Source organism: Saccoglossus kowalevskii, chromosome 8, assembly GCF_978046115.1.
Source record: "Saccoglossus kowalevskii chromosome 8, keSacKowa6.1, whole genome shotgun sequence".
Classification (NCBI taxonomy): domain Eukaryota; kingdom Metazoa; phylum Hemichordata; class Enteropneusta; family Harrimaniidae; genus Saccoglossus; species Saccoglossus kowalevskii.
In genome coordinates, this window is record NC_140648.1 from 26,286,537 (window position 1) to 26,299,576 (window position 13,040).

Genomic DNA, 13,040 nt, shown 5'->3' on the forward strand with positions numbered 1-13,040 from the left:
TATTGTGTGCGTGTGGAATTTATTAAAACGTACACCCCAGAACTCATTTTAGTATTATTTCAAAGAATAAGCATAAGTAAAAGTTTTATTAATGCAATCTCAGTGCTAGGCTAGGCACAATTTCGTAATCATGTTTCATCTATCCAAAAATAAACATGATTAAATTAAAAATGTAAGAATGACAGCATGAATCATTTCTATTTTGAAATTGAAAATAAAAACAATTAATATTCTATTCGAATTAACAGATTAAATAAAAACAGTATTGGTCTGATATAGTGAACAGTTCCATATTCGGGCCATTTATGTACTAACCCATTATACTCATTAACATAAAATTAATTATTACAGATTTACTCACAAATGTTTACAATTGTTGATGTTTAACTGACTACCTCTATTACTACATTAAATATAATAATTTGAACTATGGTATCACGATTAGTTTTACGACTCCCACACAAGACTGATCCATATTAGCACGACCGACACATAGTTCACACAGGAACAAGTTTGTAAATCCCCAATTTTAAAGTTGACGTTACCTGAGACAAAGTGATCACTGCCTTTGATTTAATGTAATGCAATGTAACGCAACGTAACGCAATACAACGTAACGCAACGTAACGTAATGCAATGTAATGTAATGTAACGTGACGTAACGTAAACATGTCTGGTTATAGAATATAGCTGCCTATGCAGTAGCTTATGTGAATAGAAAATGAAAATATTGCGAAAAGCAAACTCTTTTTGGTATATATAGAACTGGGAAATTTAGTTTATACTATTGATAGTTCAACGCATATATGATCAGAAAGTAAACTCATTTTATAGCAAATAAATGATTCGCCCGATTTTAAATTGACCAACATCTATGGAGCATCCAGCGGCAAAACACATCTTTGAGCACATGTCTCTCGTGAATTTCACAAGCATATATAATAATAACTCTTTTCACACTCATTGTACGTTACATGTAATAGTTACTCTATCTGATCTGCAAATAAGTGTACCATTGAATAAATTAGTTTTCTAAGAAATAAATTACAATAGTCACGTTAAACCTTATATCAATTGTCTTAAAATAAAACTATAAATATCATTCGTTTATTATCCCGTGAACTTCTATTAAAATGGCATGGGAGGATTTAAACTACAAGGAAAAAAACTAGCACTAGACTTTGTACAATCGATAGATGAAGCAATGTCTTAAAATGTATATTTATTCACGTCGCTGCCAATTGGTCCATTTTAGTTGTATTAGAATAACGGTTGATGCGGGCTGGTAAACGCGAAGCTCAGTCTATCATAGTCAACGTATCTATTATTATCCAGTTCGGAGATTTTCGTTTTGATGTAGTAATAGATGAACAAGCAGATGAAGAAGATACCAAACACCGCAAATATGATTCCCAGGGGTAGAAGGTATTTGCGACCCGGGTGATCGCGATTCGTTGCGAACGTGAGAGAAAGCAACACAAAAGCCGTGACAATGAGAAACACGTACAAGCCACTTAAAACCACCATTAGCACTGGACTCCTCTTTTTTGGCTCCACCTTTACGCCATCAGTCGATAAAGACTCTGGTATGGGTGTGTAGTCATGATAGCTGTTTTTCGATTGCGTTTCCATCGTGCAGATTGTATGGTTACTTTTCAGTTATATGAAAAGAATACTCCTGAAAAAAATTAAAATAAAATAAATTACTGTAATATGGATAATTCTTGATAGGTTTAAATTTCAATGATTTTGCATTTCAGGCATATTCAGTGGGTTTTAAATTCACGGTTTTATCATTTAGATAACGTTTTCTATGCTAATTTTACATATTCACTGGGTTTTAATTTAGCGCATTTTCCAGTCTGCGAAATAAGCTAAATTAAAACCCAGTGAATAATTAACCCTTTTACAGTACCTCCAATATAATGTTGCATGCATTAAGCTTGGAAATGGATATCAATCATCACCATTGTAATTTTGCATTAAAATAGCAACGATAATATAACTAATCTGTGTTTCAAACATTTTCTGAAAGTTACTGAGTATGCTACTATAAAATCCTATACGCCATCTGTAAATTTGAAGATAACTGATTAACCCTGTTTGCTAGACGATAACTTCTGGTTTTTAAATTTATCTGCCTCTTTTTTTTTGAGTTTTTACCAAATAATTATATACGTCTTACAGCCAATTACAGCTCATTCATACGAATGTATGAATTCATACGAATTCATACGAATTCATACGACTTAAAGTGTTATAAACGGTGTTTTCAATAGTAGGAATAGTAAAAACAAACGACATACGCACTACCGTATTCGATCATATTCAATCATTCAGATAGTGTATAGATTGCATGCTTACAAACAAACAAACGAATTTCAAAATCATAGATCAATTTTTAACTCGGGTTTCTCTTGTCCGTATCTGAATTATTTTGTAAAACAAAACAAAACCTCAATTCCATTTTTATATCATAAGTCTTATATGCAAATTAAATGTCGAACGGCTTATTATTGTACACGTTATTTTTAGAACGCTTTATTCAAATGGACGCCATCCATGTTTGCTTTTTTTGTATTTATTGACGAATAGCCAATATGATAAAATACTAGAGAACCTGCGAATACCAATACATTCGCAGTAGTATATTATAATAATTATACACAATATACACGATGGTTTGGAATTGGCTATTGAAATAACCACGAGTATATGTTACAAAAGCTTAAGTGTGACTATCATAACGTTTATTATTTGACCAGAAACACAATCATTACACACATTAATCTGTTTTTATGTTTAATTAAATGATTGATCAACTAATAAATATTAATAAGTACTAGCTGCGAATAGAGACACAGTAAATCAGCACAGAAGTCATCAGAAATGTCACCGCCCATCAACTGTTTATTGTATACAATTTATAATACATCCAGCATATTAAAAAAAAAAATATCATTTTTGGTTTATTTTTATCTTCACCCGTAAACAATATGCAACGCCATTTTATTCTATTTGTATTTTTGTTTATATCGTGTTGGTATACGACCATTATTTTAGTACAACCTTCACACTGCCAAAACCTATATTGTAAAAACTTAAATTGTATTGTTCTGCTTTGAAAATACAACGCAACAAATTTCTAATTTGAATTGAAATAATATGTAATATTATTTACAACAATCACTGAATGTAATACAAATAAATACAACGAACCAGACGGAAGGAACGAGAATTTTCAAAGCGAGCAACTCACCGAACACAATCCCTGGACTGCGTACCTGAACCACGCTTGTTGACAATCAATACAATACCAATCGCTTTTACAAATGAGCAGCCTTGTAGCTTATTAGCTATGGTAATTTTATGAGTGACGTCATCCATGTATCCATGAATAAACCAATCTGCAGTTGGCGCGGGTATCGGCATGCAGAATCGGTAAAAAAATGTATATAGTATATATTTAATTGCTTTATTGGTTTGTTGTTGTGTTGTGTGACTAAAACATAATTAATAATTAATATTGAGAAATATATTAATCAAACAAATTGCGTATATTACTCCACTACATGGTGCATTGTTTTTACATACTTATATAGTGTCATCAACAAACCCATTTGCTTTTACGTATTGTAGGTTGAGTAAGTAAAAGCTAATTTAAATTGCTGTCTGGTTTAGAGTGAATAAAAACGCGACACGGGATTTGTGCCAAGCTATTAATAAATAAAATGATGTTTGAGAGAAAGAAATTGTGGTTAAGTGTAGTGTATTGAGTTAGGCCTTTGCGGCCAGTGTCGATGCGCTTTGCCGTGGGTGTTAGTTTGAATTTCGGATGAAAAATACCTTGTTTATTTACTGCGCGACGACGGTATCACTATAAAGTGGCTGTCTTTTATCGAAACTATCTGTATATCATAACTTCCATAATTTTAGTTTATTTTTCTAGCACACACAACAGAATTGAAGTTAATTTACGAAAGTGTCAATTTGTTATTCATATTTTAAGGTCTTAATTAGAAACTCGTGACCATTTATTTTATAACAGTACCGACGGTGAAATGTGCTCTATTTTTAACATTAGCTTTTATCACTTAACAAAGTCTTAGTCCAATCACAATAAGGTATGAAATTGGTACACTGTAAATCTTGAGAGCACTTTCATGTTTTTCATTAAAACACTGTTTTAAGTGAGAATAGATTGTTGTAATTAAAAACGTGTGTATTATATTATAAAACATATGTACATTTTCTATCAAACTAGTAGAGTTTTACTTTTAGAAAAGTGTATTTGAGAGATATTAAAACAATTTATATTAAGTACATTGTGAACACAAAAAACACCTTTTTAAGAGTGTTTTAAAGGGACATAAATGTGTTTCTTGATAGGACAATTATGGAATAATGCATTCAACTGTATGCAAACAGTATTAACAAAATTAAGTGAAAAGACTGGGGACTTTGGGGAGTAAATATTATGGTATATATGCCAACTATACAATCACAGAAGGTGACGTAATTCAAAGCATAATTTGATGGTCATGAAATTACCTTCAGAAAATAGTTTTATTTCAAGCACCAGGTTGTGGAAGAAATGATTGTACGGACGCTTATATGGTCTTACCAACCTATAAGTACAACAAGGAATCGAGAAACGTGGTGAATTACGTACTTCGTGGTCTAATGGATTTTGACACTCCGCATTTGGTGAATGGTGGCTGTAGTTCCAAGCACTTCTGAACATTCTCACACGTGATATAAACATTTAACTCGTAAACCGTTTTGTAGCTACTCCTATAACAGACACACATATTTCAACTTAAAACACCCGACTATATTAGTGTTCATGTACAGGGCACTTGTGTATGCAGTCTACGGTATACATTTATAATAGACACAATGCTTATTACCGACTGTATGCAGAATATTTACTGTGGATAAAAAATGTTCACACACGTCACCATTATCGGCAGACATACAGTATACTGTGCATGTAGCAATAAATTTGATGATTTTAGTATTTTCATAAACAATAAACAGCTTCATATATTCTGCAAGTGTGCATACCATGTGCCTGTCACATGTTTAATAACCGATCGAATTAAACATGAATGGTGTTGTTATCAATGTCCGAGTTAGTAATCTGGATGGCGCAGCGCTAGACAGGCTAGGTATAATGTCGGTTTCAGTAAAACAGGCAGATTTTATGCGCTTCAATGTGCAATTTATTCACATGCCAGATTTGCAATTTTCAATTCTGTCACACGCAACGTAATATTACCGTAATTGGTATAGTACAGGTGTGATGGTTCAAATACCAAAATGGCAACAGTAACAAAAAGACTTCCCTGGCGGCGATGATAAAATACGAACACGGAGCCAACAGATGAGGTTTCAACTGGTACTGGTATTATTATACTCTGCAAACATCAAGTACAATAACGCGGTAAAACTCCACTACTCCAATAACTAGATACTTAAACTCCAATACAATTTAACAAGATCTCCTATCTGATCTCAGTGCTGAACAACTCCCCTATATATACCCACACTGTCTATAAATAGACCATTACATCAGCATACATAATGAGTCTGGAACTTACTACAAATTTCTAGAATGTTCCATTACCTTCTATTGCCTCCTACAGTGTTCTATTACCTATTCAACCAGTTTCTAAAAATTCCACCCAGACACAGTACGGTTCTAGAACATTCTCAGTCACACGGAAGTGGTAAACAAGTCGTATGCGACATGCCTCCCCTCTCAAGAATATTATAACATATAATATTACATGACTAGCAACGACGTCAATAATACGAATACGATAACAATTTCAAATAAAACAACAATACAATATATCAAATCGAACTGAGTACATAAATTCGAAAATCACATACAGTAGAATATAATAAAATATGAAATACAGTCATAAACGAATAACATTCTACTATACTGTTCAAAGTTCCTCAGTCCATCAATCTACTCAGGTAGTCCGCTACCACATTGTCCCGTCCAGGAATATCTTCAACACGATAATTATATCCTTGCAGAGTCATCGCCCATCTCATCACTCGGTCATTTGCAAACTTGGCTTTATCCAGGTAAGACAATGGTTTATGATCCGTCTGCAAAATGAACTCCACACCGGCTAAATATAGGCGAAATTTATTCACGCCCCATACAATGGCTAAACATTCCCTTTCTACAGTTGAATATTTCTTTTCTACATCGGATAACTTCTTACTTGCATACGCAACTGGATGAAGCTTCTCACCATGATTCTGCATAAGTACTGCCCCAATTTCTACCTGAGACGCGTCCGTCCGCAACACAAATGGTTTCTGTGGGTCTGGCAACTTCAAAATTGGTTTGCCCAATAAGTATTCCCGCAAAGTGTTATATGCTTTCTCCTGGGCCTCTCCCCATACAACTTTGTTGGGTTGTCTTAGTAGATCACTCAGGGGTGCTGCAATAGTTGCGAATAAGGGGATGTGGTCTCTGTAGTAATTGACCAGCCCAAAGAATGATCGGACACCTTTCTTGGTCGCTGGTCTTTGCGCTTCTCGAATGTTTTCCATGTTGTCGTGACTCGGACTCACCCAATTGTGTCCAATTTCATGACCCAGGAATTCTACTGATGTTGCACCCAGAACACACTTGGATGGTCTAGCTGTTATGTCCGCTGCCCTCAGTCTTCGTAACAACTCAGATAATACTTGAACATGCTCATCCCAGCAGCTTGAATAAACTATCAGGTCATCTATATAGCTTCCAACCCCCTCCATACCTGACAATAATTTCCTGATTCCCCGCACCAGAGTAGCTCCCAAGTTCCATTGGGAGTAACAAATGCTGTCTTTGGTATATCTTCTTCAGCTACTTGTATCTGCCAATAACCCTTACTTAAATCAATTTTTGACAGGAACTTACTATTATGTAACATCTGAAATATATCCCCTGTTGTTACCATTGGCTCAGGGTCGGTTACAGTGACCTTATTTAATTTCCTATAGTCTACACATATGCGATTCGATCCGTCCTTCTTTACAATCACCACTGGTGACGCATAGGCATAGGACTTCCTGATTACTCCCATTTTTAACATATCTTCAATATCTTGCCTAAGGTTCTCCCTTATTGCATATGGTAGTGAGTATGGCTTAGATCGTATTGGTGTATCATTTGTCAGGTCAATCTTATGACTGATTATCTTGGTCTTTCCTGGCAAGTCAGTAAACACCTTATCATAGGTATTGACTAAACCCACCAGTTCTTTCCTCTGGTGTTCTGTCTGGTCTGTACCAATTTGAACATCTTTACCTGACTCCTTAGGTTTACAAGTTCCTAACTCTAGAAGATCATCTTCGTCTACAGCATTCTCTTCATCTGACTTATTGCACCCCGCTGTAGCTGCGTGCACAGCATTCATCAAGTCTATGGCCGTATTTGGTGAGAAATTGTCCCACTTCCATCTGGTTGAGGTGACGTCTCCCGCTCAACATACAACTGTAACATATTTACATGATACGTCTTCACTTTGTCACCTACCCTCACTCGATAATCGTTTTCGCCTTTTACCTGCTCCACCACATAAGGACCCTTCCACTGCATCAATAGCTTGTTGTTGTCAGTTGGCAGCAAAATTAACACCTTATCTCCTTCCTTAAGCACTCGCTTCTTCGTTTTACGATCATAGTAACACTTGTATCGGTTCTGTGCCTTTTGTAATTCCTCTCGAGCAATCTCTAAAGTCTGTTCTAACCGATCTCTCAACTCAAACACATACTGGTAACTATTAACTATCTCAGGAGTATCGCCCTCTTCGGTCCATAACTCTTTAATGAACTTCATTGGGCCTCTAACCGTTCGACCATATAACAGCTCAAATGGGGGAAAAACCAGTTGACTCCTGTGGTACCTCTCTATATGCGAAGAGTAAAGCACTAATATACCGATGCCATTGCCTTGGTTGTTCATGGCACAACTGCTTTAACATCTTCTTCAATGTACCATTAAACTTTTCCACCAGTCCATTACAAATGGGGTGATAGGGCGTAGACGTCAGTCTCTTAATGCTGAGCAATCTTGATACTTCTTGCATGCATTCTGACACAAACTGAGTCCCCATGTCACTTAGTACTTCTTCTGGAACCCCCAATCGGCTATAAAAGTCAATCAACGCCTCGGCTTCAGTCTCTGTATCTATATTTTTAAGTGGAACGGCCTCTGGATACCGTGTAGCATAGTCCACCATAGTTAAGATGTATCGACGACCCCCCGTCACTGGCTGGTGTAATTGGTCCAACCAAATCTATAGCCACACGCTTGAATGGCATATCAATTAAAGGCATCTTACCTAACGGGGCCTTCACAACTGATCCCTTTGAAACAGTCTTCAGGCACACATCACACGATCTACAAAAACTGGTAACATCTTGAAGTAGCCCAGGCCAATAAAAGCTAGTCACAATCCGGTCTTCTGTCTTTTTTATCCCCATGTGTCCACCAAATATTGAATCATGGGCAATCTCCATAACACGAGTCCTCAACAGTTTCGGCACAACCACTTGACGTACCGACTTGCCTCCTGGAACTGAACGATCCCGATACACACGATACAGCAAGCCTCCATATACCTGGAACTCGGTTGTATGGTGCCCTCTCACTTCTGGTTCTCTCTTATTATAATATTTCTTCAACGATGTGTCTGCTTGCTGCATCTCGATTAATTTGTTTTTTGTTACATGTGCTCCAGTCTTTACATCACACACCTTGAGCGGCTTCAGCTTACCAGATTTCTTTGCTTGTGCTCTGGTTGTTACTGCTCCACTCACATTCCACACTGGATCCGGGTCATCTGGTGGTCTTGCTCCGGGCACATCCCCAACAATTAACTCATAGATTGGGTCCTGCACACATAATGCTTCAACCGTGCCTCTCAAATATGGCGTATTAATTTCCACCATGGCGACTGGAACCCTTCTTACAGTACGATCAACCATCAATATATGACCCATCTTTTTTGTATACTGGTCATCTGGTACCAAGCTCTTCGTGACTATAATGCCATTACACCTAGTGTCTCTCAACATGGTCACAACTGTGTCACCAACCTTCCCTTGACCCACAGGCAAAGTCCTGTCCTCCACAACGCCACTCCATTCCATACATGCACCATTCACAACCTTTAACTGCTCCCCCGATGCTAACAACAAATGGTCCTTCTCAACCATTTTAGGCACATCACCGTTAATTTGAACAGCACAGCTAGCACTGATATTAGACTCCTCTTTAACCACTGCAGCTGCACCAGTAGTAGTGCTGGGTTTGACACTCTTTCTTTCTTGACCCCTGTGTTGTCCACTACGGCAGAACTTAGCCACATGTCCTATAGCACCACACTGAAGGCACTGTCCACCTTTGTCATGGTTGACATCAGTAACGTGGGATGGACATTGTACTGCTTGATGACCAACACCCTGACATACATAACACCGGATACTACTACCCTGTACCACATCAGTATTTCTAATGGCCGTCTTATTATCATTACGCCTCACCTGGTCCTTTGTGGATAAGTGTCAACCATGTGCCACTAGGTACTGCTTTGCTATTACTGCCAACTCATCTAAATCCTTGGGTGCTCTTTCTTTAAGATAAACTGCAAGACCTTTTGTACAGGCACCAATAAACTGCTCCTTTACCATCAAGTCGGTAACACCATCATCTGTTGCTGCAGTGCCTGACAACTCAACCCATTTAACAAAATAATTCTTAAGCCGCACAATTAACTGGTCAGGACTCTCGTAACTTTCAGATTTAATTTCACGGAATCGCTTCCTGTACCCATCCTCTGTGAAATCGTATCTTGTCAACAGCGCCACCTTCACACGATCATAGTCAACTGCATCAGTGTCGGACATCCTGGAATATACTTCCAGTGCTCTACCAGTCAACAGCGCACTAACTTTTGTGGCCCATCCATTTCTATGCCAACTCACATTCGTTGCAAACCTCTCAAACCGCAATAAATAACTATCAAGTTCGTCCTTACCATCAACAAATGCAGGCAACTTTGGTGACTGTGCATCACTGACCACATTTCGTTGACCGCCAAAATCAGCCTGTTGGAGCCCTGGCATTGCTGCTTGCAGCTCTAATTTCCTCAACTCAAATTCTCTTTCCTTTTCTCGCTGTTCTGCTTCCATTCGCAATTTCTCTCTTTCGCCTGCTTCCGCTTCCAGCCGTAACTTTTCCTTTCTTTCCTCAATCTCCATTTCCGCTTCCAGCCGTAACTTTTCCTTTCTTTCCTCAATCTCCATTTTCCTCACCTCTGCTTCTATTTCCATTTTTGTCCTTCTCTCTTCCCTCGCGGCTTGTCTGTCTGCCCGCTGAGAACTCAGTTGCTCCAAAATAAATTTCCTTTTGTCTTCTTCAGTCATTCCCAGTTCATCCGCCCATTCCATCAACTCTTGTTTCGACATATCTTTTATCTCGCTGGCCATGTTGTCTTCTATATGTCTTCACTGATCCCGGACGAGCCCCCAGATGTCACACGCAACGTAATATTACCGTAATTGGTATAGTACAGGTGTGATGGTTCAAATACCAAAATGGCAACAATAACAAAAAGACTTCCCTGGCGGCGATGATAAAATACGAACACGGAGCCAACAGATGAGGTTTCAACTGGTACTGGTATAATTATACTCTGCAGACATCAAGTACAATAACGCGGTAAAACTCCACTACTCCAATAACTAGATACTTAAACTCCAATACAATTTAACGAGATCTCCAATCTGATCTCAGTGCTGAACAACTCCCCTATATATACCTACACTGTCTATAAATAGACCATTACATCAGCATACATAATGAGTCTGGAACTTACTACAAATTTCTAGAATGTTCCATTACCTTCTATTGCCTCCTACAGTGTTATATTACCTATTCAACCAGTTTCTAAAAATTCCACCCAGACACAGTACGGTTCTAGAACATTCTCAGTCACACGGAAGTGGTAAACAAGTCGTATGCGACAAATTCACATAAGTAATAAGTATCAAATTTTTTTCATTGTACTTTGTTTACCTAGATTGATTCACATAATTAATTAACCTAGCCAAATACAAGATAATTATGTGATATAATTATCCGCGATTTTACTTTCTGAACTATATAATCTGTGAGGTTCTATGGTACAATGCAAAATAATGTTTAAGGAAGCTCATTGATGTTGGAAAGTGTAATGTATGTGTTGTATTCTAGAATTCGCTGGAGTTCTACTTAAACTTTATATTTGTCTGTTATTTCTCATGTAAGTTCTGTTCTCTACATATTAGACTATTGAAAAAAAACGTTGATTCAGCTTCAGAATGCATATAACATACCTGCCTATGCAATTTCTGGAAAGGCTTGTAAAACAAATATGCCATCGAATACTGTCATGCAACCACCTAGATGTATGCAGGCGACAGCAGTGGTTGAAACTATCATGTATCGGATAGTTACGACATGTGGTGTTCCCTCTGTAGAGTTGAAATTTGGTTAATATATTCAATTCATCTCATGATAATAGTATAATTGTTGTAATAACATTTGTCTAAAAACAAAACCCTAGCATGAATGTCAAACACTATGACAATTAATTATTTGCAGATTTTTAGGGGGTTTATACATTTACCTTGTTTGGTGTCGAATGTCAAGATTCTGTGATCGTTGAAATCAAAATATGTATTGTGGTCCCACATGGAAAAATGTAAACAATCTGCACACACACCAATCACTCAACATCAATTAACTTTAATCATATCTATACTATCATATTTATATTGTACAGTTATTAACGCAAAACAAGCGCAATAACGTATAATAAACCTTGACATTCTTTCCTCAAAAATTAAATTAATTTGATTTGATAAGAAGCGAAGAACGAAGACTACATTAGTAGTAACAAAGAGCTTCCTTCACTGAGTCACACACTGTTACAGTACCCATGCTATCGTGCTATTGATAATTGCAGGGCCGAGAGATGATTATGTATAAATAGGGTGACAGTAATCGCTTTTATCAAGAGGCCCCCGATATTGGTAATTTAACAAGATGTTGAAACGAGTGTATTGTAAAAAGTGACTATCATGGAAGATTAGAACAAAACAGTTTTAATAGGTTTAGTCAGAATTATATTTTATAAATGACACATATAATATATTAAGTTTATCTTGTATACTATTTAACACATATTATATGCATTTTACTTTTTAATGAATCCTTCATAAACATGTAGTCAATAATTCCTGTCAATTCCTACAATTATGGACCAACTATAATATGTAATGAGATCCATCTCTATATATTTGTATGTGCTTATGTGAAGACAGTGTCACAAGAAATGATTCTATAATCACTGAATCGGGAATGCATGGTCGTGTGGAAAAATGTTATGTCAAACTGCAACAATCTCAAGACAATTTAAAAGTGTTTTTGCCGCGTTTTTTATATTCAAGGTGATTGTTCTAATGTTCATCAAGTGTACTTTCGCCCAATTTCCTGTACATGGTGGTATAGAGATGGGTCAAGGGTTACATACCAAGACGATACAGATTGCAAGTCGTGTTCTACGTATACCCTCTGAGCGTATACATATCAATGAGACCAGTACGGATAAGGTACCAAACACAATTGGGATTGTTGGTTGCACGGAACGATATGGAAATTATGTTAAAGCGCGACTCCGCAATCCCAGGGATTGCAGCAGTGCGTCATGGGATATGTAATTTGCATGGTCCGCCCAGCTGTTTACTTGGTACACAGCTGTTATCATTTCAACACAAGGTGTTAATTCCGTAAGCTAACATCATACATTACGCAGTTATACGCCATTATTAAAGAAGGTCTTGAACCAGAGAACACGCATACATTTTCGTTTTAGGCAATGTTGTCGGTTACTAGTCATTTCACTGCAGGATAAATTTCAGGGAACATAGGGTTTTTTGCGAGATCTTTTAAATTATTCATTTTCGAGACATATTTTTTT

At 37.0% G+C, this 13,040-nt stretch overlaps 1 long non-coding RNA gene across 1 annotated transcript; it reads right to left on the minus strand.

The window, feature by feature from the left end:
- On the minus strand, positions 1-3,363 carry LOC144362895 (uncharacterized). Its single transcript, XR_013422645.2, has 2 exons — positions 3,260-3,363; positions 1-1,678 (listed from the first exon to the last, which is right to left on the minus strand). It is a non-coding gene; the product is annotated as an uncharacterized LOC144362895 (long non-coding RNA).
- Between the last annotated feature and the right edge of the window lie 9,677 nt (positions 3,364-13,040).